This window comes from Sorex fumeus, unplaced genomic scaffold, assembly GCF_029834395.1.
Source record: "Sorex fumeus unplaced genomic scaffold, SorFum_2.1 ptg000024l, whole genome shotgun sequence".
NCBI classification, from domain to species: domain Eukaryota; kingdom Metazoa; phylum Chordata; class Mammalia; order Eulipotyphla; family Soricidae; genus Sorex; species Sorex fumeus.
Genome location: NW_026606081.1, coordinates 8,052,477 through 8,075,272, shown reverse-complemented (window position 1 = coordinate 8,075,272; position 22,796 = coordinate 8,052,477).

Genomic DNA, 22,796 nt, shown 5'->3' with positions numbered 1-22,796 from the left:
GGGAATCGAACCTGGGTCAACCACATGCAAGGCAAATGCCCTACCTGCTGTGCTATCACTCCAGCCCCGAAACCCAAACTATTTTATGGGAAAAGGTGATCTGCAGTTTTTCTTTCACTAAATCCATTACCATGCTGCTTTAAGAGATTGCTACAGGGCCCCCGACAATATTATAGTGGATCAGGCACTAGCCTTTGATCCCCAGAACCCCATGTGGTCCCCTGAGCACCTCCAGGTATGATCCCTGGATACAGACCCAGGAGTAAGTTCCGAGCACAGCCAGGTGTGCCCTCTCCTCCCCAAGACTCCATTCTCTAGTTTCTGAATGGGATCTACGGTGATGCTATCTACCATAAAGCCTCTGGAAAAGTCCACTGTGTTCATGAAAATAATGAGAGTAAAAATGGCAAATGACGTCTTGTTCAATAACATGGAAGCAGCTGGGACACACAGTCCCTCTGACTCTCGGGCTCCCCCTGGGTCTCTGATTTGCACTTTCAGAGTCAATAGTGGTGGTTCTTTCAGGGCCAATTCCATGCGCTAGCCCAGGGAGCAGCGCACAACTGAGCACCTGCCACCTCTCATCTCATTCATTAGCCTATGCCAAGAAATTCATTCTTTTTGAGTTAAGGCATTATTTTCTATCAAAGTGCAAATACCAGTGGGAGAGAGAACACATTAAGTTGTTAACAGCTATCAATTCCTTAGTGTGAACAAATTTAATTTATTTCAACTCGAGAGTCCAGAAGAACAGAAAGAAGATAAAAGAGAAAAGAGAAGGGCCAGAAATAGAGTATGCAAAGATCCTCTTAAGCAAGGTGTCAACTTGGTCTAAATCGCAGCAGCTACAGAAAATAGCCTGGTTGGTGGCTACTGAGCTCACAGCTATGAAAAGTAAACTTTTTCTAATCTATTTTAATTGCTTGCCTTCAAAAACTAAATTATAGTACCCTTGTGGCCACTAATCTCCAATTTGGGACTGATTGATTCAGAAAGTGGAAGGATTTACAGCTACTAATAAGCCAATTAACCTTCCCCCCATTTCTATGAACAACTCTTTGTTTAGAACCACGCAGGAAGTTCCTTATTTCCCTTCATTCTATTTTGTCCTTTCACTTTTTTCTAAACATAACTTGAAACATCGGAGAGCCCGGCAAGCTACCGAGAGTATCTCGCCCGCACGGCAGAGCCTGGCAAGCTCCCCGTGACGTATTCGATATGCCAGACACAGTAACAACAAAGTCTCTAATGGAGACGTTACTGGGCCCACTCAAGCAAATCGATGATCAACGGGAGGGTCTTTACTTTACTTTTTTTTAACTTGAAACATAATTTACATCACCTTAGTTCCTTACATCTTATCTTAAAAAGAAATTTTTCCATCTCACTTGGTTTACTCATCAGTCGGGACATGGCATTGTACTTCACCCTTAAGAAAGTTACCGTTCCATCTGAGCAACTGTGCTAAGACATTCTTGAAAATTATATTCTAGTCTTTCTTAATAAGGCAAAATATGGTGTCAGGTAATGCATGACAATTCCATGCCCTGGCAGTTTCTGCAGATGGAATTACAAATGTAACTAACTGGAGGGAAAAAATTACCAATCAGCTTTAGTCACCAAATATTTGTGTCTCTGCATTCTAAGTGTGATTTCTCCACCCATGGATACAACTTCTTGGGAGGAAAACTGATTCTTGGTGGGATGCATCTGAGGGATTACTGCCCCAGTCATTTGCCCACTGGATCCTGATCTGTGAGCAATCTACAGAGATTAGGTCATTCTAAGGTTGCACTCATTATTGTGTTGGTGAAATGCCCCAGTTTAGTTCAGAGAACTAGTTCAAGTTGGAAGTTGGTATTTGGAAGAGATCAAGAAGAGGTTGAGGAATAGATGCAAAGAAGTTGAAGGCAAAAATCACTTGAAGGTTCTCGGGGGTATGGTGCCACCAGCAGGTTAATCTGTACCTGTGAGGTGAGTGCATCAGCAGCCTGATGGCGCCTTCAGACTTCCAGGTACCCCAAAATTGCTGCTTGCCTTTGGCCAGACCCCAAAAACTTGGGGCAATGTTTACCAAGAAAGTAAACGGCCAAAAGTTAGGTATGTGGGAGACACACCCACAAACCACCTCCTGCTCAGCTATATAATCGGAGGCACGGCCTCTCTGGTTCCTGATTGAACTGCTTAATGGCCATGATCCCAGAGACTCAGAAACAAATCTTGAAACCCAGCGGCTTTTGGCAGAAATGCATCCGGTCCCTGCAGTAGGCTACTGGTGCTGGGCCAACCCAGGTGAGAATAGGTTTCGTGCCTTGGCCTGTTCCCCCTGGCGGCCCAGTGGCCGCCATCCTCCAGAGGCCACTGGACAGTCAGGTTTGGGCCCGCAGTGATGAAACTTGTTGGGCCTCATGGGATGGGGGTGGAGCCAGTCCTGTCCTTCCCATCCCAACAAGACCCCAAGTCATCATCCACGAACAGCCTCTCTGGCTCCTGATCAAGCTGCTTAATGGCCATGATCCCAGAGACTCATAAACAAATATCTAAACCCAGCGGCTTTTGGCAGAAATGCGTCCGGACCCCGCAGTAGGTTACTGTCGCCAGGCCACCCCAGGAGGGAAAGGATGTTGTCCCTTTGCCTGCATCCCCCTGGCGGCTCGGTGGCCATCATCCTTCAGAGGCCATTGGACAGTCAGATTTGGGCCCGCAGTGACAAGACACGCAGAGCCTCATGGGATGGGGGTGGAGCCGGTCCTGTCCTCCCCACCCCAATGAGACCCCAAGTCATCGCCCACGAACGGCCTCTCTGGCTCCTGATCAAGCTGCTTAACGGCCATAAGCCCAGAGACTCAGAAACAAATCTCAAAAATCAGTGGCTTTTGGCAGAAATGTGTCTGGACCCCGCAGTATGTTACTGTTGCCGGGCCACCCCAGTGGGGAAAGGGTGCTGTCCCTCTGCTTGCTTCCCCTTGGTGACTTGGTGGGTGCCATCCTCCAGAGGCCATTGGACAGTCAGGCTTGGGCCCGCAGTGATGAAACTTGTTGGGCCTCATGGGATGGGGGTGGAGTCGGTTCTGTCCTCCCCGTCCCAACGAGACCCCCAGTCATCGCTCACGAATGGCTTTTCTGGCTCCTGATCAAGCTGCTTAATGGCCATGATCCCAGAGACTCAGGAGCAAACCTTGGAACCCAGCAGGTTTGGGCAGAAATCCCTCCATATTTAAGTGTTAAAATTTTGGAATTTCAAAATTGTGCGGCCACTACTGCAGCCATGCGACATCATATGTTATGATGATAACCAGCAATAGAAAACAAATTGTCTACTGTTGCCTTTTCAGCAGATCTGAGTGTTGGGGTAAAATCTCAAATAATAATGGTGGGTGTGATGTCAAAATATTGAATGTGATCAAAGTAGAGAGAGAGTAATGTGGAAATCATCTGCCCCACAGGTAGGGGGAGGATCTGGGATGGGGGTATACTGGGATTGTTAGGGGCAGAGAATGGGCACTAATGAAGTTTGTGGGTGTTTCATTGTATGACTGAGACTTAGACCCGAAAGCTTTGTAACTGCTCTCATGGTGATTCAATAAATCAAATTATAAAAAATAAAAAAAATCACTTGCAGGTTCTGGATGCAGGTTCTGAATGAAGGTTTGAGTGTAACATAGTGTAGACTTGGGACTATCAGTGGCAAAAATGGGATTAAAAGGGAGAAAGTGCTTTGTAGGAGGAGTCGTCTTTTGTACTGTGGGAGAACCAAAGATTGTGGGTAGGAAAGAGAGTGCTGAGTCAACTGTGAAAAACATTGGGCTAAGAGCTAAGTTGAAAATGAGAAGTGTTCTTATCAGAGTATCCTGGATACTAATACATTTTGTATGTAATTTTCCACAGAGGTATTGATTTTAATCAGCTTTCAAGATGTAGCACCACATTTGTCAAAGCAGAAGACCCAAATGTGCATTTTTTTCCCCACTGGAAAACTGGCCATAATGAATGTGCTAAAGGATATTAGTTATCTATTAACCTCAACATGCAAGGAAACATTAGATCATGAGCTGGAGTTGTGCAAAAACAGCGGCTCAAGCTTGACCCACCGTCAGGGAAAGCCGAATCAGCAGAACGAGCAGCAGGGAAGGCTGGCAGCTCGTGAGAAATGACTGGCTGGGTGTAAAGCAGAGATATTATTAAATTAATACATATGATGCATGGTGTAATTATACCACTTACTGCAGGAAAACATCACCATTTCTTCAAGTGGTGTGCTGTGTGTACATCAGAATTCACAGGATCATTGATCTCTGAGATACAGTGAGAGTTTTGCAGTTTGGGAAGGGTTTCAAGTTCAATTTTTATTATTTTCTGGGGGTTTCATTTGGTCATGGAAGTGGAACTCAATTATATGCGTGTGTCCCCTACCTTTTCTTTTAACTACTGACAATCTTGATTAACTTTTCGCTTGAGGAGTGAGACAAAAACAGCAAAGCAAGTGTCACAGCTTCTTCGAGATGAATGGCTTTAAGTCCTTTGAATGTTTCATACCCCAGTAACGGCTCTGGAAGATTAGTGGGAGGCAGCAGCGCTCTGAACTTGAGGGTGTATACTAGCAGTTGATTTTTTTGTTGTTCTTGTTTGTTTGTTTCCCCTCTTCGTATTGATCATGAGTTTCCTTCAAAAGCTGAGATGCAGGCCTTATTTCTATTTCTTTCACAATGTTTCTTATTTTGTAATGAAACCACTGCCATATTATCCACGTTGCTGCCTGGAGTGCTCTGTATTTAAATTTCATGGGTGAAGGGTTCAGTGGTGTGGTGCTTCTCTAACAGTTTATTCTAAGAAACACAGAAAAAGTTTTGCAGTAGCTAACCCTATGAGCTAAGCAAGCATAAGAAAGCTACTTATGGCTCATAGAAACATGATGGCTAGAGAATCACTGGCCAGAGAGAAGTTTGCATCAGAGCTTTCCACCTTCCATTGCTGGGACAGGTGCTGATTGGTAGAAGTGATTGGTAGAAGCTAATTGACAAAAACGTTGCTGCTTAACACATGATTTGCCAGGATCACCCAGAGGCTCCTCCCTCCCTCCCTTCCTTCCATATTGCTATTATGTAGCATGTTTCTTATCTCTGCCTTAGTGATATTCTAAATATTTCTCTTATTTTCACAGATCTACAGTTAAAATAAGTTTGAGAACCCCTGGTCTAATTGGTCCCGAACATACAATTGACTTACAGATCTTTATCGAGTGTCTACTACATGTCCATTTTGTGCTAGCCAACACATAAAGGATAGTCTGGACTTAGGGACCATTTTGATGGATAAATGCTATATTAAGTTCACAGATAGGAGTATTTGGTGAGGACATCTGGTTTGGAATCAGTTATGTACCAGGAGCAAAGCCATGTTGCACTAATGAAAGCATGAGACCTGTTCTCCACACACTCACTATCCAGTGGCATGGAAATACATGAATGCACAGCACCCAGAGCAGGAAGATTAGCATGTGTATGTTCTGCGCATGAAACATGGTGTGAAAGGCTGATCTCTGACAGCATGCTGAGTTTTCTTTACATATGAAAACTGCAGAAAAATCAAACCTTCAGGTTTGAAAGACAGTTTGTTTTTGGTAAACTGTCATCTCATTTTCTTATAAATAGGGTTGAAATTGACAATGAAATGTTAGTGGGACAAGAAAAAAATACAGAAGACACTGTTTCATGTCAAAAATGACCAAATGATATGCAGAAAAAAGATACAAAGGGAAATTCAAGTCTTAGGTTGCATTAAAACAAATTGACTTCTATGAAATTCAAGAGCTGATCTTCATGTCAGAGAGCAAGAACAGAGAAGAAGCAATAAAATTAATTACATGGATCGGAGAGATATTATGGCAGGTAGAACGCTTGCCTTGTATGCAGCCAATCCATATTTGATCCCTGGCATCCCATATGTCCTTTGAGCTTTGCCTGGAGTGATCCATGAGCACTGCTGGATGTGGCTCCCAGACAAATAAAGCCACCCCCAAACAAAAAAGCAAGTAAATTCATTTCTTTGAATAAATTAAAAAATCAATTTCACTACTACGTTGTTGAGTTTTTATTTGTCTCAACTCAATAACACACGATACGATACATAAGGAGCGAGAAATGGTAGGCTGTGGTGAAGGCAAGGATTATGGCGCTTGACCTGGCCCATTTCTATGCCAGGGTAGCTCACAGCTTGCCCTTGGTCCATCAGTTCCTCATTGGAACCCTGCTCTTGGAGTGCTAAGAACTAACGGCAACTGAGGCTTAAGTCAAGTAAATACACATGCCCAGGGGTAAATATTATTTTGGAGTCAATTAACTGCCATGTTACATAGCATAGCATCAATTGTCTTCCTGTGTCTATCCTGTCTATCCAAAAAAGACATTGCTAAAAAAATCATGCAAATGACATAAAGGAAAGAGAAAAACAATATAGGATTATTAGCTGTGCCTCAGTTGCTCTGTTGTAGGAGTGGCTCAATAAACATTAAGCTCCCTTCGTGAGCCCCAAGGTGTTATCCAACACTATGTGTCATTCTGACAGACACATACCCTCACCCCCACCATGTCTGTATATATACAATTTCACTTTGGTTTCTTGGGATTTGCAAGCCCACTGTTGGGAGATGAAGCACCTCCCTAGGCAACCCAGCTGGAGGATTCTACTATCGGACCTTCTTTTATGTGCATCTGCAGTAAGGTTTGAATGCTCTCCCGGCCCCCTGCAGAACCTGTCACATTTTCTTTAGTGGACATATATTTCATTATATTTCTTGCTCATTGAACACCATCCTGGTATCTGCCGCTCTGTGGACCCACATTTAGTATTCAAGGTGGAGGTTATACAAGTGTAAAGACATGGAGGAAGTTGAAACATTTCAAGGCACATCAAGCAGGTCGGTGTAACTTTCTTGAAATGAAGCAGGGGAAGATTAGGAAGAGATGGGGTCAGATATGCATTTAATGTCCTTGCAGAAGAAAAATAGTTGTCTTGGTTAATATAAAATCCTTTCAAAAGAGGGATCAAAAAGTTAAAGATATGTGACAGTTGTAGAATGTGAGAGAAGGGCATTACAATCCAGTCAGGATCTGGCAGTCTTCTCATTAGTAGCATTCAGCATATGTCTAGGTAGTAAATGTAAGTGGTCTAGTTCTGGGCCATTAATATTTTGCTGTAACCCATTAAGGCAACTTATGATCCTTAGTTCATAGAATGTCACCATTGTATGTGTGAGGGTGGCAACAATAGGATGTATTTTATGCAAATCTAATAGGTTTGTAATGAATGATCCTGCTGAATAAGTGAGACCACTTGAACATTTACTGGAGAGTGATTATAAATGTCCTTTCTAGAAGCATTTTACAGTGCTCATCATAGAACTGCAGTAGCCCTTCAACTTTGAACTTGCCGTGTGCATTGGCATTAGGAAATTTTGTTATTGATAGTAAAATTGAACTTCATGGTTTTTCTAAGCAGATGCTACTGGATGATCTATAAGAGACTAACAATTTTCTTTTTGGAATTTCGTGACTGAAACAACTTTTATTACCAACTCTAAACTTGACTTAGTCTGAATGTAGGCAATTAAATATTTAAAAAAATAGATCAAATGACTGTAAGATACACAATTACAACTTTGTTCATAATTGTATTTCAGTCATAGGATACTCCAATATCCATCCCTTCACGATTGTATACATTTCTCACCAATGACCCAGTTTTCCTGCCACCATCCCCATCTTCACCTCCACCCCAGTCTCCCCCCTCCAACTGTCTTTCTCTGTCTCTGTCCCTATCTCTCTGTCTCTCTATCTCTCTGTCTCTCTGTCTCTATCTCTCGCCCTCCCTCCTCTCTCTCTCTCTTACCTTCTGGGCATTACAGTTTGCAATACAGGTACTGACAGATTATCATGTATATTCCTTCTATTTTCATCATTCAGTTCTGGTCCACAGTGATCATTTTCAACTATCAGTGTCATAGCGGTCCCTTCTCTATCCTAACTGCCCTCGTCCTCCCCTCCCCCTTGTGACAAGCTTCCACCTATGGGCCAGTACTTTTGGCCTTTGTTTTTACTACCTTTGGGTATTAGTCTCATATTACATTTTTTAATACCCCGCAGATGAGTGCAATAATTCTATATCTCTCTCCTTGTACTTCTGTCACTCAGCATGTGACTCTCTATGTCCATCCATTTAATAGCATAGAAGAGCAGATGGTGTTTCTGCTGTGCATTTTTGAGACCTCAGGGTATATTCCCAGAAGTGGTTTTTCTGGGTCATATGGAAGCTCAATTTCTAGTTTTTTTGAGGAACGCCTATATTGTTTTCCAAAAAGGGTGTACCAGTTGGCTTTCCCACCAACAATGATTGCGATTTTTTTTCTTGTAAAGTTCTACCAGTGCCTTCTGTATCTTTGATATTAACCCCTAATGGTAATTACTTCCAATAGTTCAGTTACTTTAAAATAAGGACTTTGTCCTCTGTTATCTTCAAGTAATTTTTCATCGGCGTTAAGAAGGGTCTCTTAATTACATTAATACAAATGACTTTCTATATGCATCAATGTCACTGAATTTCATTCTTAGACATCCCTTATAACTCAAAGCTAGAAAGAACTTAGATACAGAACAGTAGCTATATTGGTAGCTTCTGAAGTAGCCATCATTAATAAAAATTGCATTTGGTGGACAATCACCTGGCTTCACATTTCCTTACCATAGTTACAGAAACATAAAAATACAGAATTTGAATAAAAATTGAATGGCCATATGAATAATATTCATAGACAACATTTGGACATCGATAGACATTTGGAAGAGATGATACTTTTTGAGCTGCAGATGCTTCTTAGTTTAATGTATTAAATGTATCCCATTTGTTTATCTTTGCTTTCACGTGCTTGGTCAGTGATGTTTCATCTTTGAAGACGCCTTTAGCTTCATTGTCATGGAGGGGTTCTGCCTATGATTTTCTTCATGTACCTTATGGATTTAGGTCTGATATGGAGGTATTTAATCAATTTTGATCTGACTTTTTGTGCCTGGCATTAGAGAGAGTTCTGAGTTCATTTTGCTTGCCCAGTTTTTCCCAGCAACACTTTTTTCCCCCCAGCAACACTTTTTGAAGAGGATTTCCTTGTTCCACTTCCCATTTCTTGCTCCCTTTTCAAAGATTAAGAGATCAAATATTTGAGGTTCTTTGTCAGGATAATCAGCTTTATTCATTGGCCCATGGGGATCTGTCTTTATTTCAATACCACACTGTTTTAATTACTACTACTTTGTAGTAAAGGTTGAATTTGGGGAGGGTGGTGGCTTCCATCTTCCTTTACCCAAGGATTGTGTTAGTTATTCGTGGGGCTTTTCTGATCCATATGAATTTCAGGAGTGTTTTGATCTGACTTTGAAAAAATGTCCTGGGTATTCTTATAGGGAATGCACTAAATCTGTATGATGCTTTAGAGTGATTGCCATTTTGACAATGTTAATCCTCCGGATCTATGAGCAGGGAATGTGACTCTATTTCCTCTGTCCTTTTTTATTTCTTGAATAGTGTGTTGTAGTTTTCTTTGTATAGGTCCTTTCCCTTTTTAGTTAAGCTGATTCCAAGGTACTTATACTTGACTTTATGAGGCACTATTGTAAATGGGATTTTTAAAAATATCTCCTTCTTCCCTTTAATTATTTTCATATAGGAAAGCCATGGATTTTGGTGTACTGATTTGGCGACCTGCCACTCTACTATACAAATCTATTGTTTCTAGGAGCTTTTTTGCAGAGTCTTTAGGATTTTCTAAGTATAGTATTATGTCATGTACAAATAGTGAGAGTTTGACTTCTTCCTTTTCTATCTGCATGCCTTTCATTTCTTTTTCTTGCCTAGCTGTTATGGCAAGTATTTCCAGTATGATATTGAATGAAAGTGGTGACAGTAGGCAACATTGTCCTGGGATACTTAAATATTTTGACCTCTTGTAACCCGTGACAGTTTTTTATGTGTGGCTTCTGATAAAACAAAGATTGAAAAATACCTTTACAATTTAGAAATAGAGCATTGCTCAGTCAATTAATAAAAGCCTTGGAAATTAAAATTGAATATTATCATCATGTATCAATTGAAATCAAATGGAGAGCTCTACATTTAACCCAAGTTCCTTTTCATACTAATTAGATACTCTTCAAAGGTGTAATTATCATTTAAAAATTACTTTGGAGTGCTGGATATACAATAGATTTTTAAATGCGTTTAATATCTTTCTGTGTCTCTCATATTTCAATGGCATTTTAGTTCACCAGTGAATCATAGGACTTTCAAGGACTTCCACTCCCTATCCCCACAAGTTAAAATTCTAAAGAGAAACTCAGCTCACACAGAAAGCTTGATTCAATTACTAGGAAAAGACTATAATAATTAAAAACTTGATTGCAAGTATGGTAATCGGCCCCACTCCCCTCCTTCTGCTGCCACCTTAAGCAGAAAGAAAGTTCCAGCCTCTGAAGTAAACCACGTATCAGGGGAGGAAAATCTTTAGCTTAGCCATGCTCTCATTGCCACAATTTAGGAATGAGCTGAAGTTCAGACTTAACTGTCCAGAAGTCCAAGCTCTTTGCCCTGCTACACAATATCCTGATATCTTGTAATGTGTCAGGAAAATCATCACAGCAAGGGACATAAAGATAACACTTTTCAGTTTTTGATTATGGTGTGGGGACATTTTAGGAAGTGGTGTATGTTTTGTGGCCAAAGTGAAAAAGCCTATTGGTCCTTCCAGGATACTGAACTGAATGGAAATTGGCAGACTTTCCTGGGTGGGCTATTGGCTCAGTTATAATGATATGGGGGACAGTTTGTAGCTGACCAGTTGGCCAGTTTTCAGTGCTGTGCTACCGTGTATGTGTGTGTGGTTTTTATTTTGGGGTAGGGATATCAAGTGCAGATTTCTCAGATAGCCTCTAGGCTCAGCCTAATTTATTCTGTCTGGTTGACACAGGCTTTCACAAACTCCTTTGTTCTTTCTTAATTTCTTTGTTTTTCCCAGTATGAGGCTTTTGCATATTCTAGACCCTTTGCCTGGAACATTAGGTTTATCTTCTTTATATTAATCATTCCCATTCCTGGCTCTTATTTGAATTGCTCCTCTCAGGAAGAACCGTTCTAGATGTGATCTGGTCCTCCTCTTATGGGCACTGTCCAATTCAAGGACGTTCCTCACTACATGCAAATCCAAGGTTACTTGTTTCCATATCTTCATGTAAATGTTTAGATCTTCTTGTGACTTCGATACCTCTGAGGAAATGCACTTGGGGTTGTGTATTTCCAGAGCACAGTACAATACTTGGCAGAGTAGGAATTGAACTCAGTGGATTGTCACTAGGCCAGTACCAGGAAGGCATTACGGGAGTGCTTTGTCCCCTCACTGCAGACCACCCTCAGGGGCACTTTATTGTTCTCTAGTTTTTTGGCTGTTATTCTCCGAGTGATTCAATGAGAGACCAGATGATACTTTTGGAAAGGGTTCCAACTATGGACAGAGTCAGTCACTCTGCCTTCCTTTATTTCTTCAGTTATTAATGAACTTTCAAACTTTGAATGTCCTTATTTCTTCAATTACACAAGTTGAGATGACCAATATCCGATTACCAAGTTATCCTTCCAAGTCAGTTATCCTTCTAAGTCATTAGAGATATGTAACTCCTGATGTCCGATCTAGACATAGTTGGGTCAAAAATGGAGTTCTTCCACCCAAGTGCCCTGGAAGAGAAGACTGATTAAAGAAACTTTGGTACATCTACACAATGGAATGCTATGCAGCTGTTAGGACAGATGAAGTCATGAAATTTGCCTGTAAGTGGATAGACATGGAGAGTATCATGCTAAGTGAAATGAGTCAAAGAGGGACAGACATAGAAGGACTGCACTCATTTGTAAAGTATAGAATAACATACCATGAGGCTGACACCCAAGGACAGTAGATACAAGGACCAGGAGGATTGCCCCATAGCTGGAAGCCTGCCTCATGAGTGGAGGGGAGTATACAGATGGAATGGAGAAGGGATCAATAAGAAACTGATGGCTGGAGGACTCAGTAGGGACAGGAGATGTGTGCCAAAAGTAGATTATGGACAAAACATGATGACCTCTCAGTGTCTGTGTTGCAAACCATGGTGCCCAAAAGTAGAGAGAGAGTGTGTGGGGAATATTGTCTGTCATGGAAGCAGAGGGAGGGTGGGGAAGGGGGGTACACTGGGGAGATTGGTGGTGGGGAATGTGGAGGGATGTGTGTTTTATTATTGTATGATTGTAACCCAAGCATGAAAACTTGTAACTTTCTCATGGTGATTCAATAAAATTTTTAAAAAATGAGTGTTTCCTAACTTCCCTACAGAGTGGATTTATAGAACGGTATTTGAAAATTGAACAACAAGATAGCAACAGTTCCTATAGTTTCAGAGAGAAAAAAATAAAAGTAAAATTTCTAATGGTTCACTTTGTGATACCTTTCTAATTCAGATATGCCTTGAGGTGGAAGAGATCTGGCACATAGGGTCTTTGGCATCCTTGGGGAGGTGAAAGGCTATCTCCACTCTCTGAATCTCGACTGGCTGCCTCTCATCCCCTTTGCCAAAGCAGCCATGGCTCTGACTACTTCTTGATAACTGAGAATTAGGTGTTGAGGAGAAGTGGTTCACATTTTCTGCCACCTGTAATAGGTTGCATTACGAACATGACATAATTCTTTTTTAAAAATTTAATAATCATGAGATACACAGCTACAAAGTTGTTCATGACTGAAATTCAGTCTTACAATGTTTTAATACCAATCCCCTCACCAACGTACGTTTCCTAACATCATTGTCTCCAGTTTGCCTACCCCCCACTGGTACCAGCCTGCCTATACAGTCCTCTAATAAAACATAAATTGGAGATCCACTTATTTGTAGCTATATTTAGTATAAGTAATCAGCTCCTGTGATTACGGTAGCTGATAAGTCCCAGTTCTGTGTTTAGGATGATGGAAATCCAGGAAAACTGATGGTGTAATTCCTGTGTGAAAACAAGTAGTTTTTAAATTCCAGGAGTAAATGCATTGGTTTGAGTCTTAAATATGGGGAAAGAAACAGATAACTCAAAGGGCTAGAGCAATGATTTTTATCATCCACAGACCTGCTAGGTGTAGAAAGTTTGAAAAATACTGGTCTACCCATCTGCTGGTCTGTAGACTGTTAATCATGATAGGTACTGGTCTACAGGTGTAAAAAGTTTGAAAAGTGTTGGACTAGAGCACATGTGAAAGCCCCACATTCAAGTTTACTGCATGTTTCTCAGCACATGGCCAGGAGTGGTCCTTGAGGACTTCTGAGTGTGATACCCAGAACAAAAAAAACACTCAAAAAACAGTAATAAGAAACCCCTCCCCACTGCCAATTCCATTTCTAAGCAATCTGGCAATCTGGCAGAACAATCCCTTTAATCATGGAGGGTCAATCCTTTTCTTATATTCTGAGGGTTCATTTGATTAGATGAGACCTGGCTAGAGTCTAATACAATTTTCTCAGTCTTATAATCAAATGCAATCTCATCCATAACAATCTCACACAACTCCCAATCACAACTTTTTTGACCAAGACATCTTGGAACCCAATTGAGTTGACTCCCTTACTTTCACCACACACACGCACACGCACACGCACGCACACATACACATTTGAAAATGGAAAAATCTGAGACACAGATGACTTTATTCTACTAATATATGATTTCTCTATACTAAGGCAGCTCTCAGATGCAGGTCTTAGACCAGTAGTGAAATTTCCATTTCAAACGGATCCCGATCAAAGATATATTTGAACTGTTAGTGGTTAGAGAAGTTCAAGATTTCTTTTTATTTCTCTTTCTTTCAGATCATCGTAATTTGCTGAGATACAAATTTACTACGATCTAAGGAACCCAAATCCGACTAGTTTCACATTTTATGAAGGTCTCCCAAAATTTCAGCTTTTTGAAGAAAGAGTTCACTGAATCTGTCTCAGTCTGTTGGCTGCTTCTCACCAATCAACAGTGGTTTGGAGTATGAACTATTCCCCTCTAAACCTCTTCTATGAGAGAGAGACAAAGAGACATTTCCACTGGGTCACTGGAGGTATTCACAAACATTATGAGACAGGCAATTTTACAGGAGGTGTCTGCCTCCAAGGAAATCCTTTCCAACTATACTAGATATAGAGGTCTCTGGAGAGCAGAAGGAAATATAAGGAGCTAAAATTCTGCCAATAAATATTTTTTGATCATCCCCCCAAATTGCTGAGATAGCACTGGTAAATAAATATTTATTTTTTAAAAAAGCATGATGCAAGAGTATAACATTTCTCTATGCTTTGAGCCAAATTTAGAAACCTGGACACTTGATTTTGAGTTGGGGGTAGGGTGGGAAGAGAAAAATCTTCATTGGTATGTTTCAAAATGTTTTCCCTGTCTTACTGAACTTCTCCTCCATCTCAGTAGAGACCTCCAAATCCTTCAGGACCCAGCATTCCATGAACAACTTGTTGCCAGGAACAGAAAAGGGAGAAAAATTCTCAAAACAGCTATCATTTCACAGGAATGTTCGCCAACGTCTGGCCATGCTCCCTGTGCGTGGCTCTGCCTTCAGCTGGATGTTGTTCCCTGTTGCACAGTGCACGTGTTTCTTGACATTAAAGGCATCACGAGGTGTGGATTGGGCATTGCAACGTTTTGTCTTCCCGACTCCTGCAGCTTGGCGTCTGCTACTCCAAGTCCCCTACAGCCTTGGCATCTGGTTTCTATCTGGGAGTCATCTGCCCTGCTGAAGGAACAGGAGGCTGGGGAGAGAATAGCCAGAAGAGGATCCACAGGGCTCAGAGTCTTAGGGGAAAGCAACATGACCTTGGTCTGATGGTTCTGTTTGTGAGAAGCTTAAGTCAAGACCCCATTGCTTCACACAAGACCTGTGGACAAACCGTGAGGATGCTGTTTCAAGGAAACCTAGGGAACACCATGACAATCCATATCATAAACAAAAGAAGCCCTTTGTATGCTTTCAATACCCCCTGCAAAGTATACTCAGTACATAACTACATGCTGTTCTGCTCTCTGAAAAACAAAATGATTGGAATTTTTAATACAATTTCTGAGATTTCCTGTGAGAGTTGATGTAGACTTTCTGCTAAGTTCAAAGCACCATTTGCCTCTAATTGTTTTCAATATTTTTCATATTGTTAGCATCTTTCCTAAAAGCTTTGGCAGACTTCTTTCCCTAGAGGGAAAAGAAAATTTCTGTGATTTAATCTTTAAAAATGAGAGTAGGGAGTCAAAAAACCCCAATTTAGTGATAGCTGTCTCTAGTTTATACATGTGAAGTTAATATACAAATGGTATCCAAATTATTGCTCTCTAGCTTTAAAAAACTAAATCATAATTCTCCCAAAATTTATTATTAAGTTATTTCCTAGAAACCACTTGTATGAAATCTCTTCCCTTCTTTGATTAGAGTTGTCCCATTATTAAACAAGACCAAAATACAGCCTCTGAATTCTGGTAAAAGTCCCTATATTCAGGAGGAGTCCTGAATAGCATGACTTATGAGTCAATGAGGATATTATGTCAGAACACTTGTTATTTATTAAAAGAATTTAGATTGGATTCTGTTATGGATTGAATGCTTCTCTCCTAGATTTATATGTTGAGGCACTTATTCTCTATGGATCTGGAGGGAATCCAGTTTGCATATGCACTTAAGGGTTTTACCTTTTCTGTGGGTCAGTTCCCTTGTAAGGAGAATATGCACAAGGCTTTGTCTATGCAAGTGCTTAGAGAAGAGGTCATATGGACACATAGGGAGAGGTCAGGCACCTTCAGAGAACTTCCTCTACAAGAACAAAATTTTTTGGCATCTTGATCTTGAACTTTAAAGACTTCAGAAGTGTGGGCGAAAAAAATCTATTGTTTAAGACATTGGTTTGTGGTGACCAGCAGAACACTCTATGACATATCCTAATGTGGACAATTTCCACTCACTTCATTCAGTTATTTTATAAATTTCATTGCTACAGAAAAATTTAGTGGGATGTGAGTACCTGCATATTTGCTTTTAAAGTCCTAAATTTTTCAGGCACAATCATCTGTGAACTGGACTCTTACTATTTCTTTGCACATTCTCACATAGATTTTATTTTACTTTTGTTATTTTAAAAAATATTTTTCTAGTCACCATGAAATTATTGTTATTCATGATTAGGTTTCAGTCATACAATTTTGCAACACTAATTCTTTCAGCAGTGTTCACCTTCCTCTACCAATAACCCCCCTTCCACCTCCTCCTGCCCTACTTGTCTTCTTCCCATCAGTCTGCTTCTGTGAAAGACTTTTAAATACATATCTATAATATTAATGTATAGATATATAAGTTTTGCACTATCTCACATAGATTTTAAAATTGTTTTAGATCCCTCTTATTTCATGAATTTTATTTTTAAATTTATTTTTAATTTAAATTTTCATTTTTTAAAAGTTGAGTCATTGTGAGATGCATAGTTACAAAGCTGTTCATGGTAAGGTTTCAGCCATACAATGATCCAACACCCATCCCTCCACCAGTGTTCATTTCCCACCATCAATTACTCCAGTTTCCCTCTCGCCATCCCTTGGGGCCCCTTCAGTCTGCCACCCTCTCTACTATCCAAAGAGCATATGATGCATACTATACACTCTATATCTCTGAGATGGAATTTCATAAACAGGGCCAAATTTTCTTCTGAAGAAAAGTCTATTAGAAGGATTTCTTTTAAAATGATCCAAGAAGTCTTTATCTTAGAAAACTAATTTTTTTGGAAATTCATTGGTTCATTTTGGGTTTCATTGGTTTGAACTCTAAAGAATGAATTGCTTTACTGAAAATATTTCAATATTATGCCCCAGTCGAACTCACAGCACAAGTAAATTCTCAAATATCTGAGACTGAAAAGTTTTGTATTTAGTCCTTGGTCAACAATGTGACCAGCTGTGGTCATTTGGAGGGAAAAATTCTGAGTTCTGAAGACCACTGTCACTGGATGGGTCTTCTAAAGGGTAAAGTAAGTGGCTAGTGAGAAAGAAGAGTTAAACAGTGCAACACCAATCCTAAAGTTTACTGCTTTAATCTAAAGTCTACCAACTGCTGCAATATTAGCTTTGATTATTTTCAAAGGTAAAGGTAGAGGCCCTCCCGTTGATCGTCGATTTGCTCGAGCGGGCCCAGTAACGTCTCCATTGGAGACTTTGTTGTTACTGTGTCTGGCATATCGAATACTCTCCGTAGCTTGCCGGGCTCTCCGAGAGGGGCGGAGGAATCGAACTGGGGTCGGCCATGTTGGCCGCTTGTAAGGCGAACGCCCTACCCGCTGTGCTATCGCTCCAGCCCAAAAAGTATTATTGAATGATAAATGAAAAAGAGCATAAGGAAGGATGCCTCAAAATCTAGAAGACAGGGTATTTTATGCCCATGAAACAGTGTCCAGCTAAAATATCCCACTATTATATATCTAATAGAATATCACACTAACAGAATATCACACTACCTAGACTATTGCTTGAAAATGTATGGTTTTAAATCTTAGCTTCTTAAACTAGGTAGCAACCCCATCTGGGTTCAAATAATGTGGAGGTTATAAATAATTTGGATATTACAAAAAAGTTGGCAACGATAGTCATCAAAAATGAATGTGTAATGATCAAAAAGTAATTCAAAATCAACCATGTAATGAGTCAGAAGTATTCTTGGCAGTACTTGCCTATATTGTATTTCTCTGATTAAAAGGAATAAGGAATTGTGAGAGAAAAAAGTTTAAGAAGCCAATGTTGTTTAGATGATTTTTGGTACAACCGACACCAGCTAGAGATTAGGGTATAAAACAGTTTATGCACAAAACCTTGTTCTTGCTTAACAAAACTCTCACAACTTTGATTACAATTTAATGTGTGTCAAGTTTCTCCCATATGACAAAATAGTTCTTCAAGGCCAGCTCGTTGTCCTATGATAAACTCAATTTTTATGCAATGTGAAATTAAAATCTTATGGCATCAGATTCTATAGGTTGGTGGCTCAAAATTTTCCTCAAAATTTTCCTCCAGTTCAGATGCTAACCAGAAGCTGAGAGCATGATGCATGCTTCCGACCAACCAGATACGTTAATGTTTTCTGTGATCCCTCTATCTCCCTTCCTCGGGTAGGGTAAATTTACTCTAGCACCTCATAGGATTCAGGAAATCAGTTTATTCACATCATTGGTTTGTTGCAAAGGATCTACCTCAGACACAGGAAGTAGGAAGAGATTCATAAGGTAAGGTATGGGGACAGGTGGTGAAGCATCCATATTTTGAGAATGATTTACTTTCTACCTCTCAAGGAATTGGCCAATCTTGATGTTATCTTGCTTCCCTCCTTTGGTTTTTATGGAGGTTTTTATGGAGGGTTTTTATGGAGGTTTTATTACAGGGATAACCATTGAATACATCCTTAGCTCTTGATGAATACTTCACCCTTACCTTAATTCATGTTCCCTCTGCCCACAGTTAAGATTAGTGTGACTGGAAACTTCAAGTCTTCGATCATACAGTTGGTTCTCTAGGCAATCATCTCCCAACCTTAAGTGTGGTTCCCTAATCCCATCATTAACATAATTACAGACACTTTTTAACTTATCATTTGGGGAATTCTAAGAATCAGAGGCTGTTTATATCAGAAATAGGACTGGAGAGTAAAATATTAGATACCATACAATCTTTATAGTAGCTGCATATAATCACTGATAATATCCAACACAATTTATTGAGGATTTGTCATGTGCCAGGTGCCGAGTAAAGCATTGAATACAAAAAAGTTGAATTTATGATGGTTCCCTAAAAGACTTAGTATTATTCTGAGCTTGACTCTTCTTATTGAATCCTTGGCTCAAGTATCATGAAGGTTCTTCTTGAAGTCAGTATGAAATATGAGGAATTTTTTTGATATCTATTTCAGGTTAATTTGAATAGGAAATTTCTTTACCAGTACAGTCTTAGAGGAAAAGAATACTACTTACCCACTCTACCACTGTCTATGGGGTCAAATTAATTTCCTATTTTTAGGTATCTGTCTTGTATTGTCCTCTATAATTCACTGATCTTCCAGGTCCATGAAGAGAACCAACCTTCTTTTGTTTCAGATTATTCTGTTTATGTTGCTTACTCAACTTAGTCCCTTTGATCAAATTTTTTTAAATCATTTTTTTTATTAGTGAAACACCATGAGGTACAGTTATAGACTTATAAATTTTTGTGCTTGGGTTTCAGTTATACAATGATCAAGTACCCATCCCTCCACCAGTGCCCATTCTCCCCCACCACGGGTCCTAGCATCCCTCCCACCCCGCATCCCCCCCTCCCAACCTGCCGCTGTGGCAGAGCATTCCCACTTGTTCTCTCTCTCTTCTTTTGGGTACTGTGTTTTGCAAGAGAGGCATTGAGTGGCAATCATGTTTGGTCTATAGACTACTTTTAGCATGCTTCTCCCACCCTGGGAGGGTCCTCACAACACCCTTTATTTGGTGCTCTCTTCTCTATCTGAGCTTCCTTTTCACCTAGCACGTGTGGCTGGCCTTCAAGTCATGGAGCAAAATTCCTGGTACTAATCTCAGCCATTCCTGGGTGTTAATCTCCCTTTTTGTTGCTTTAGGTTCCCCAGATGAATGCAATCTTTCTGTGTCTATCCCGCTCTTTCTGACTCATTTCGCTTAACATGATACTTTCCATGTAGTACTACTTGTATGTAAATTTCATGAGTTCGTCTTTTCTAACAGCTACATAGTACTCCATTGTGTAGATGTACCAAAGTTTCTTTAACCAGTCATCTGTTCTTGGGCATTCAGGTTTTTTCCAGATTCTGGCTATTGTAAAGAGTGCTGCAATGAACAAACAATTGCAGATGTCACTTCGACTATACCTTTTTGCCTCTCTGAGATATATTCCCAGGAGTGCTATAGCTGGGTCAAATTCTAATTTTTTGAAAATCGTCCATACTGTTTTCCAAAAGGGTTGGACCAGCCTGCATTCCCATCAGCAGTGAAGGAGGGTCCCTTTCTCGCCACATCCGCGCCGGCACCTGTTGCTTTTGTTCTTGTGGATGTGGGCCAGTCTCTGTGGTGTGAAATGATATCTCATTGTGGTTTTGATCTGCATCTCTCTGATGATTAGTGATGTAGAGCATTTTCTCATGTGCCTTTTTGCCATTCGAATTTCTTCTTTGCGAAAGTTTCTGTTCATTTCCTCGCCCCATTTTTTGATGGGGTTGGGTGATTTCTTCTTGTGTAGTTTAACCAGTACCTTGCTTATCCTTGATATCAACCCCTTGTCAGATGTGTATTCGGCTAATATCCTTTCCCATTCTGTAGGCTGTCTTTGTATTTTGGTCACTGTTTCTTTTGAGGTGCAGAAGCTTCTTAGTTTAAGATAGTCCCATTTGTCTATCTCTGTTTTCACTTGCTCGGCCAGTGGCGTGACATCTTTGAAGATACCATTAACTTCAATACCGTGGAGAGTTTTGCCAACTTTTTCTATAATAAACATTATAGATTCCGGTCTTATGTTGAGGTCATAAATCCATTTCGATCTTACTTTTGTGCATGGCGTTAGGCAGAGATCTGAGCCCACTTTTTTGCATGTAGCTGTCCAGTTTTGCCAGCACAATTTATTAAATTGATCAAATTTTATTATTGAACAATTAAGTGGTTTCTTTGTCCTTTTTTCTGTTTTATCTCCCCATTAGAAATTAAATTGTGAAAGGGCAGGACTGGGTCTGGCTCATTCACCATTATCTATAACACCTTATCTATTAGGCAGTAAATCCAAATATAAACTATTAAATACAATTGTCGATGCCATATTTGTTTATGTAGTTTTTGACACAGAAGTGTGCAAATTAATGTATGTGTATATATATATATATATGAGGTGTGTTTAGATGATTGCATTATCCATATCCATATCCATGCATTATCTCATTGCATTATCCATAAGATGAAGAATTCAGACAATATATTTCTCATAGTGCTCTTCAAAAAGACAGAACTATGAGAATTTGCATAAGTAGAGATTACTTTCTTTTAAGGAACTGACTCAGAGTAATGTTGTTCGTAAAATCCGTATCTACAGGCCTACTCAATAGGATAGAAGAACCAAAATAGGGCTGGCATTGCTATCAGAGTCTGATGGCCATTGGCAGGATTCTTTCTGCTTTAATCAAATCCACTTATTTGTATGTAAATCTCATTCCAAAAATCCTCACAGAAACATTCAGAATGCTTGATCACATATCTACATCTCTGGGCACTGTGATCCAGCCAAGTTAACAAACAGGTGTATTCACAGTCCATCTGAAATTTAGTGTTGACAGTGTGAGTTCAGAGTTGGAACACATAATTAGTCTGGTAGGATTAGATAGTTATCTTATTTCTGTATGTTCCATGACTTGCGGCAGTCCTCTGAGGTTCAGAGTTTGTGTTTCTTTTCTTTCATCTTCTTTTTCTTTTTAATAAATAGGCGATTAGTTTAAATCAGAAGGTGGAAAACTATAGTCCATAAGCCAAATTCAGCTGCCATCCATTTATGGGTGATAGCACATGCTTAGAATGGTTTGAATAAGCACTTGCAATTAATTTGATTTTTGAAAACTAATACTGAATACCTTCCAGACAATTCCTTTGATGCCTTTGTAGATCAGTGTATAGAAAAATGAAAGTGATTATGAGACATTCTGAATTTTAGCAATCTAAGCTTTATCTTCTCTTTTATTAGTATTTTCATAATGTATGATTAATTTTTTCTTCATGCCCCATAAAGCCTAAAATATTTGCAATCTGTTTTTCTATAGGAAAATTATGCCAAACTTTGATCAATTGCCTTGGGTGTTTTGGGGTCATGATACTTTGTATACATGTCCCTGGGAATGGGAATACATTGGAGAGATGATTCATTTGATGAGTCTCTTGTAAATATTGTATTGAAAGAGTGAACTCTTCGATTGCATGAGATTTAATAGATTCTTATATATAAAGTGAGAATAGGGAAAGCTTGACCTTATAGCTATAGATAAATATTCCTGATGTGTCTGCTCGATCCTGTACTATTGAGCCCCATGAAAAATGAAGAGAAGTGGAGATGTTACAAGAGACTTCTCAGTCACTGCTTGTTGTCTTCTCCATTTTCTCTTCAATCTGACCTGATTATGCTCCAGTTTATATCAGTTTCTCTTGCTGGCTGCCATTTGCAACTACATCCATGCATTGATGATGCTAGTCTCTCATTTATTTCTTTGGTTTTGATGCAATTTTCCATAACTTGATGAGGTGACTTGATTCAACGCTCTACCTTTGTCTACTGCAGACCACCAGGGATGGTACCCTGCTCTCATTCAAGTTTTAGCTGGTTCCTGCTCCGCATAGTTGATGATTTAATATGGGAGGGCTCTATTTAGGGGATGTGCCAGAGGTTGTGCATTTACTAAACACCAGCTGGAAGAAAGATTGAGTGGACCTCTTGCTGGAATATTTTCTCTTGTAGGACATTCTTTTCATTTATGATATTGTGCTTTTGATATAGTGAAGGGAAGTGCCATATACTGTGTACTTATATAGATAAGCCAAATTGCTTTCACTCTTCTAAGATTACTAGTTGAATTTCATACCTACAAAGTCTTTTCACAGTTTGATACTAAGTACCTAAAGAGACAATGTTTAGTCAATAAA